At 40.2% G+C, this 9,123-nt stretch overlaps 1 long non-coding RNA gene across 1 annotated transcript in view; it reads right to left on the reverse strand.

Annotated features, from left to right (window-relative positions):
* LOC141374951 (uncharacterized) overlaps positions 1-8,792 on the reverse strand; it is a 53,394-nt gene extending 44,602 nt beyond the window's left edge. Inside the window, exons 1-3 of the long non-coding RNA XR_012382174.1 lie at positions 8,585-8,792; positions 7,233-7,429; positions 5,798-5,913 (exon numbers count right to left, since the gene is read on the reverse strand). This is a non-coding gene — a long non-coding RNA (uncharacterized lncRNA). The remainder of the gene's footprint in view (positions 1-5,797; positions 5,914-7,232; positions 7,430-8,584) is intronic.
* Positions 8,793-9,123: the final 331 nt, after the last annotated feature.

The following is a 9,123-nucleotide window of genomic DNA, read 5'->3' on the forward strand; positions in this document are numbered from 1 at the left end:
GGGTTCCCATGAGGGTCTCTTCCAGTGACTTGTGACTTAGCCACAGTCACTGTTAACAAGAGGGCCATGCACGCAAATGCCCTAACTACGTTATTACAAAAAGGAAAGCAAATTGAAAGACTATATGCTCAATATAATTTAATTCGGAGTTGTAAAATGTCTATCTAATCTATGTGTTTGTACATGTGTAGAAAAAAATTGGGAATTGGTAAACACACGAAAATAAACAGCGTTTATTTTAGTGGTAGGATTGGGAGGTAAAGAATAAATAGGGGATTTTACTTTTTACTTAACTGAACTGGTGTGTTATTTTGATTTTTTTACAAAAATTATTTATGCAACAAAAATATATTTCAAAAAATACAATGAAGAAAAAAATGTGTATTCAGTTTTAAAGGATCTGGGATTAGATGTTTGAACTGTTTTTAAAACAGGTAACAGAATGATTTAGTCTCTCATTAACATTTTCTAATGATAAAATAATCTTGCCATTTGGATCATTGTGTGCAGAGATATCTTCTTTCAGATTATTTGACACACACAATCTGAACTCATATCAATTAAATTTGGAAGTGACCATTAGCATTACAATTCCTGCCAAGGGGAACCTATGCTTGAATTTGATTACAGGTAATTCACAAGCCAGAAAGTATGCAAAGGTGGGACAATTTAAATTATTTATTAGAAGGTACCATGTTCAAAGTGAAAATAAAGCATCTTTAGATTCATTTTCAAAACATTCTTACAAAACACCTGCTATGTATCCTCTAGTGTGCTGTGCATTTTTACCTATATGTTCCTTATTAGGGTCTCAAACAACCTGTTAAAATAGATTTTCCTAGCCTCATATATGAATGGGAACACTGAGGTTTGGTAAAGAGACTAAAAATGATTTGCCCAGGGTCAATCAGCTAATGGCATCAGAGCCAGGACATGAATCCTGCTCATTTGACTCTTGGACTTGGGCTCTCTGCGTGGCATAGCACTGCTGGTGAAGATACTCTGACTTGTGAATTCCCAGGAATACACAAGCGAGTCACAGGGGCTCCTGAAATCAACAGTATACTTTTTCCCTTGGGTTGTGGCATACACCCTCTGTCTACTACAATTGTTTGTAGTTGTAGCCATCCTTACCAAATGCCTATTTGCATTCATCTGGCAGCAACCCCATAGAATTAAAAAAAAAAATCTTCCAGTTATTACTGAAAGCTTTCTCCTGTGTCACTATAGCCAGTATAACACTGGTTAATGACAATTCGGAGACAATAACATTTGCCGTGTCCTCTTCAGTAAGCTCTTTGACTTAAATTAGAATTTCACTACACTTCTTTGTAGTTAAACAAAGCCTGCGTCTTGATATAAGTAATAGAACTTATTTATAATTGATATCCTTTGAAAAGTGGTGGCACTTCAGCAACTCAAGCAGAAAGTCTTCCCTAATTCTTCCAGATGAAGTGACACATCATTATCAGATAACAGCATTGTGAATATTTAAATATTGGCATAAACCTATCTGTTCATTTCCAAAACTGTGAGATCCACCAGGGGAGATGTTGGTGTGTGTCTCTTGATTCCACTTCTCAGTGTTTGGAGGACATGTATACTACCAGAAGGATCACCCAGGCATCAGATCCTGCACCACCTGTTTGTTTTCTGTAGCTCCATGACGAGTGTGCAGTTATGCATGACTTTTCTCATTGCCAAGATTTTGACCAGCATTTCTTGCTCATCATTCTTACTCTTGTCTTTGCACTTTGGGTGAGTCATCACCATATTGTCACCAAAGCTTTCTGGTGTGAAACTCTGGATCTCTTTTTCTGTCATCCCAGACAATCCTATTGGGTGAGTCTAACCTTTAATTATGTTGTTGGGCTTTGTTTGTTTGTTTGTTTGTTTGCTTTTTACTAATTTGGAGATACCTATGTATGTCAACCCTAAGTCCAGATGTAAATTGTGTTTTCTTTTGCATAAAGCTTGACCTATAAGAAAGTCTTAACTTCAGGGAAATAGTTAACAAAATTTATATATGATCTTTGAGTTACCTTTACCCCCCTCCACCCCCAGCACACACACATTCTACCACTGGTCCTAGGTTCATACCCTTGACCTAGGCCATACATGATGTTGAACAAGTCACTCCCTTTCTCTAGGTCTCTATTTCCTTCTCCACAAGATGAAGGTGCAGGTCTATCAGAGGCAGGCTTCTTGTTACCACCCCTGAGTGCCCATGGAAGGCATCATGAGTTGAACACCAAACACTTTCCTGATGAGCCTGGAAATGGCTATACGATCTTTAATACAATGTCCTCGATATACACAGGTAGAAGATATATCATTAAAATAACTTTCAGGGACTCTTTCCCTTCTCAAAACCTCTCTGTCCAAGTTAGATTCTTTTAGAGGATATTTGGGTTTCAGATTTCAGATTCCTAGAGGAGAATAAAGGGAGCACCAATGACTGGCACACTTAGAAAGTTTCCCTCATGGCCTGGACTTGTGCCAGTTACCCTGGTGGAATTTGCGAAGAGAGTCACGTACTCAGAGGGTTTGGTAAGTCTGATGACATTTTTATAAGATTGACCTGAAAATCTTGTGTTTAAATACTGATTGGACTGGGGGAATCACCTTGCTATCTTATTGCAAAGATGAGAGGTGATCCTTAAATATTTTATTAATTTTGCCATTCTCTCTCTCTTCTAAGCACATTTCAGCTATGAAATCATTTAATCATCACAATAACCTTAGGATGGAGGTACCATTAAAACCTTCATCTTACAGATGAGGAAACCAAGGCTCAGACTGGTTGAGCAACTTACCCAGGGGCACACAGCTGGTCAAAGGTAGAGCTGAGATTTAAACCCATCTTTCCACCCTTGGATGAAGTTCCCAACCACTGCACTCTTCTCCTTCATCGAGACATGGAAACTCTATGAGTTCTGATCTATCCGGTAGGGAGGGCATTCTTGACTAAAGAGGAGGCTGCCCTCAACCAATACTACCCATACCAGAGTAACAATACTGTAAGAATCAAATTACATAATACATACAAAGGATCTGGCACACTGAGTAGGTATTTGATCCAAGCTCCTGCCTTCTACTCTGCCTTTCCCTATCAGGAAGATTGCAAATATGTGAATCCAGGAGAAAATCAAGAAGGCATGGTCTATGTACATAAAACATATTTTTAATACTGTATCTGAAGGAAATTTTTATTAAAAGTGCCAGCGCTGAAATCAAATAAACAAATACAACCAATGATGTGAAGAAGGCAAAAAATGAAGAGAAATCATTCATCAGTTAGGAAAATTTCATGGGATGCTTTACATTTATTCTATAGTAGTATTCTAAAGCCACCAGTTTACTGACGTGGCTATATAAGAGATGGAACTTCTTACTCCTACCCACCTTCTCATGGTTCCCTTGTCATAGAGACATAGAGACACTGAGATTTCTTTTTATTTGACCTGATAAGATATTTATCAAGGGTCTTCTCACTTCAAAACACTGTTCCATTGATCCCTTTCTTGAAAGGCAGCACTGAGGTTCTAAGAGTTCAGAGGGTCTCCTGACAACGAGGGAAGTTTCTCCTGAATTCATTCTGGCCACGCTTTTCACTCAAATGCCGTTGAAGGTATTTAGCAGTTCACTCCATGGATGGTATCATCCATTGATTGGGATTCCTTTGTAAGTGGTCCTACTGAGCACAGAACATCTTAATAATGCGATTTCAACATGAAAGAGTCAAAGAAAAATTTACAGAGGAGGCTTGAACAAGAGTGGGATTTTGAATGAGGGGAGAAATCTGAATTGTAAAGGATGAGCAAGTGTGTGCAAGACTGGGGAAACTGGAGTGGGGAGTGAAAAGGAGAACAAGGCTGAACCTTCAGGGGAAGCTTCATTGTTATTTTGTATGCATGATGCTGTATCAGCTAAGTCTGTTTTGGTTGCAAGTGACAGAAAAAACAATTCAAACTGGTTTGAGTGGGGGGGCGGGGGTAGGGAAGCAAAGGTTGTGGGTGTCATTGGCTCACATAACTGTGAAATCCACACAGCCACTGGGTTTGGGCTTTGCATACTGCCCTAGGATTCCACCCTGTTAACAATGTAAATGTGCTTTCTGTTGGTCAAGCCTCTAATTTGGTTTTGGTGAAATCATCTTGGAGGTGGACTTGAGACTGGATTACAGATGGAAAATTAGAAGCTCAGCTATGTGAAAGGGCAACTCTTGCTCTAGTCCAGAAAAGGAATAATGAGAGGCTGTACTCTGGCAGAGATTGTAGGTAAGAAAAGGACATTAAAGAGGTCTAGAGATTGAACATCAGGGGTGCAGGGAGGGAGAGGTCTAAAATGGTTGTTAATAAACTGCCTTGGGTCACTGGAAAAAATCTGAGCCTTTCATCAAGATAGAAATAGAAGAGGTTTAGTAGGAAAAGATAGAGTAACTTGGTTTTGCATTAACTCTGGGGCATTCAGGTAGAGATTTCTAGTAGCTCACCTTGAGATCTGAAAACCACTCTGGGCAGCAGATATGGATTTGGGGGTCCTCCCCAGTGTATGGGCCACCAAATAATAGCAGCATTCAAAGGTTTTGGAAGAGAAAGGGGAAAGGTCTGCAAAGAAAACCAAAAGGAGTACAAGAGCCAAAAGACAATTTCCACAAAAAACAAAGAAGAGGAGGAAAAGTGTGAAATTCTAGATGAAATTCATTGAAATTAGAGATAAAAATGTCCATAGGATGTAGCAAACCAAAAAGTCACTATCAAACCAGGCCAGTGATGGAATCCGTGCCTTCAACCACTGGGTGTTGAAAAGAATCACAAGCACTGATTAAATCAAGAAAATCAACATATTTATTGCTCACCTGCTAGGTGAAAGACACCATACCAAGCGGATAGAGAAACAACAATAAAAAGCATGCTACTGTCCCTGAGCACTAAGAGCATAAATTCATCATTTTATGTTTAATTTTAATTCAATCTGGCATTATAACTTAATTTGAAACATGAGCTGAATTTATTCAGAGGGGTTAAGCTTTCTAAAAAGGGAAGGTGGTTTATATACCAAAGTGTGTAATCAAGATCAGAGGATTTTGTTTAAAAAAAAAATCAATCACGTATGATTGTGCTCATCAAAATTATTCCTCGTTATCTCCGTTCAAGCCCTAATAAGTATTGCAACTTTATCCTATTTCTGGAGTATTCTTGCCACGAGAACAACTTCCAGCTCTTCCTGCTCAGTGGCTTGCCACAGAGGAAGCTTTCCCTCAATAGCCGTTGCCACTTAGCGACTCCTGTGCCCGCGCCGTTGAAAACACTTCTTCAGTTTCTCCCTCTGTTCTCTCTTCCTTTGAATCAAGCATACTAATGGCATCTATCTGAAAGATGGTCACTTCACCATGCTTGTCTGTCTTTTAGCTCCTGGTCTCCCAGTGTTTCATCTTAATCTCTCTTGTAACGCAATATGGCTTTGGGCCTTTTCTGCAGCCCTTCCCAGGTTTCTGGGAGGAAGTGAAGAGACTAGCACTGACAATGGCAGTGGAGTCCATAATTCTCATGACCTTGGAGGGACTGGCTTACATTGTAGAGCTTACAATGTTTGTTCAGATCTGTGATCCAGCCCCGACGGCGGGGATTCCTCATCCATATCCACAGACATCCTTTAACCCTTGTTGTTTGGTAGATGACAGACCTTTTTCTCTCAATTCACAAACCTTCACGTATCCCCCGTAGGAACATCTAGACCAAATTGAAACTTTCTGTGGCTTGCATGAACTCCACCGAACTGAAATGGGACTCACCTCTTTTCCTTTTCATTCCACAATTCTGGCTGTGTAAACTCTTGCTGCATTTTCTTCGCTCCCTCCAGCATTTTCTTCCATGTTTCTCTCCTAGCAATGGACCATATATAAGGCCACTGAAAGGCAAACAGAAAGGAATTCCGACATATCTGCCGTGTTGCGTCCTCCCTGCCTCTGTGCCCCTCCATTGGTGTGGGCCATCAATGGCCAGTTGTTCTGTGTAGTGTGTATGTGTGATTGGCACTCCCTGCAATTACCCTTTCCACAGCCTCTGCCCCCGAGCAGTGCGGCTTCTTGGGTTACTGATGGCCTCCCAACAAACCTGACTTTGTTCTTTTAACCATCTTCTCTCAATGCCATCTCATTAAAGTATATTGCCAGTGAAAGCAGCCTTGACAAATGCCTTTCCATTTGTAACCTGGTCTGAAACTGCCTAACTCTTCTTGTTGAATGGGCTAAATTTTCCAAAATAATTTAGTAGAGAACTGAAAAACACCAGTTCATGGTGTCACCTATTTGTTTAAGTAGTTGTGGTAAGCACGGACCACTAGGTTTTTAAATGATTGTCCCGTTTCAATAGTGAGACAAGCATAATTTCATTTTGTGTCCTTTGGTCTTAAGCATGAATTATGATAGAATACAAAATCCAGGCAATAAGGGAAACAATAGGGAACTGAGAAGTACAGGGGCGATGGGGGCTCCACATGTTGAGTCTCCGGTGGGAATCTTTGGGAACTAAAGCTTTTTCTGGAAATTCTTACGAAAAAGTGGTAAAATGTTCTATATCTAGATGGAAAGCTGTTCAATAAAAGGTTTGTTAATGTAAAAATAATTACACTGCTTATAATTTCAAATACAGTAAACAATATCACTGAAAGCAAGAATGTAGTCCCATCTCCTGTCATGTGGTTTCTTCCCCAGCCCCTGGTTTATTCTCTTAAGAATAAATAACGGCGTGCCTGGGGTGGGGCTCAGTTGGTTAAGCATCTGCCTTTGGCTCAGGTCATGATCCCAGGGTCCTGGGATCCAGCCCCGCACTGGGCTCCCTGCTCCATGGGAAGCCTGCTTATCCCTTTCCCACTTCCCCTGTTGTGTTCCTTCTCTCACTGTGTATCTCTCTGTCAAATAAATAAATAAAATCTTAAAAATAAAAATAAAGGAATAAATAATGATGCAGAAGCAGAGCAGAGGAGTGGAGCTAGCACTTCCCAGCTTGGAACACAATTCTGCTCTCAGTTCTTGGAACCCAAAGAGTGCTTCCACTAGGATTCCTATACTTTATATCTGGTTGTCTTATCACATTCCTGCCTCTGAAGGGATACGCCTCTGCAAAAGGAGGGAAGAATAAAAATAATACAAAATATATATATATATTTTTAATTTCAGAAAGGAGAAAGAGTTTAAGAGACGACTCCTTGTCCCAGATACCACCTACCTTATCCATTAATTAATTTATTTGTAAATATTTCGTGAGCATTTTCCAGGGACACTATACAGTGAAGTGGCTGAAAGTATCCACTTGGGTTCAAACCTCTTGGACTCAGACTTCAGCTCCACCACCTTGTTGCTCTTTGACTTAGGTAGCAAGGCCAAAGCACATTATTTAGCCTCCCCATGCCTCAGCTGCCGCATCTATAAAATGGGATTGTGGATTAACTGGCATAGTCTGTATCAAATGGTTAAGACAATACATGGGACTTAGTAAGCCCCCCTCATTGACTATTAAGATTATTATTCTTGTATAGGAGGTAAATTTCTAAAAAGTACCATAATAGATTTCTGCCTTAAAGAAACCTTATATGGGCACCTGTAACATTTGTAAAAAAAAAAAATTCACATACACTTAAATCTCCCCAAAGGGGCTGCTGCGAAATGTGAAAGAAAGGAATTGGCTAATGTGAATGCTTTATAAATAGATAAACCGTTTGGGCTTATGAACAGGGCTACTATTGACCTCGATCCAGTCCCTGTCTTTCCAAAGGATTAGTTACCCCTACTCACTTGAATCTGTAAGGAGACCCAGCTGAGTTCCTCCAATTTGAATCACGAATGATAGCAAAGCAATTTTACATACTTATATCTCTTTACCCTGCATCACTATAACATACCTATTTTTTATTTTACAGATTTGGAAGTTGACACATAAAAAGTTAAGTGTTGGCTGAGACCAACATTACCACATCCGCTAAAAGTCCTAAGTATCCATGCCTTGATTGTGAAAATCATGTTTCTGTGTCACTACGAGACTCCCTCAGATGACCTCTCCACTGACAAATAAATCAAATAAATAAAAGTACAGGTAAAGGGTGTCGTTGTATTCTCACATTAATGTGCCTGAGTGAAGCTCAAAGAGATAAGTAACTGGTTATACACTCAGCAACCCAGGTACCAGGATTCAAACCAAGAACGTGTTGGTGTCAGGTCCCTGCTCTTTCCACAACCTTATGGGCCCTTTTCTTTTTGGTGACTTCCCCTCTTATGGTTTTTGAGGTTAATAGGGGTGTGATAGAGACAACAGCAGTAAAATATCAATATTTGCCAACATTAACAAATAGGAGTTTGACGCTTCTACCAGAAGATGCAGTTGAACGTTAAGAATTCATATGAGCAATGCTGGCGTTTCATTTTTTGTTCTCATCAATGGAGACATGTTTGTCCCAAGATCTATCTCTTAATATTTAAATCCAAACATGCATTGCAAAGACTGTTCCCATAAACTCAAAGGATTAAATGGCACCTATAAATATTAAATGTTTACATTTCAGGTACTCTAAAAACCTGACTTACCTTTAAAATTAACACTCGATCACAAATTCAGTGGAGAAGGGGAGGTGTGCAAGACATTTGGAGAGCTGGGAAAGACGTCTTAGAGCTTGGCACCGTCGATGTCTGCGAGCCCCCACCGGAAGCCAGTTAAGAGCAGGCCTTCTGGATCACAGGCCCAGTTTCAATATAGAATGTGGAAGCTCCTTCATCTTTCTGAACCTCCATTCCCTCATCTGTGAAATGGAATGATGACGCCTAGATGTTTGTGACAGTTCAGTGGCATCACTTGCCTTGTACATGGCAGTCCCTTGTTGAACACTGTTGGCCCGTGGTTCCTTCCACTGCACTGACCTTCAGAATGTACTATTTTTCCAAAGTGTGATTTCCCACAAAGAAAGAGACAACTAGGATCATTTCTCTTTCATCTCTCCTTCCTAATTCATCTTTGTCCAAGCTTTGCCTATGCGGCCTGGCACACTTGCTTCAGCTCCCTGTGTCCAGAGGTAGTCCTAACCGTGTCGAACTTGGTCATTGATCATGGCCATGGGGTTGGCTTTCTG

The sequence above is a fragment of the Callorhinus ursinus genome, unplaced genomic scaffold, assembly GCF_003265705.2.
Source record: "Callorhinus ursinus isolate GAN/ISIS: 27379988/994484 unplaced genomic scaffold, GSC_fseal_2.0 scaffold1, whole genome shotgun sequence".
In the NCBI taxonomy this organism is placed as follows: Eukaryota; Metazoa; Chordata; class Mammalia; order Carnivora; family Otariidae; genus Callorhinus; species Callorhinus ursinus.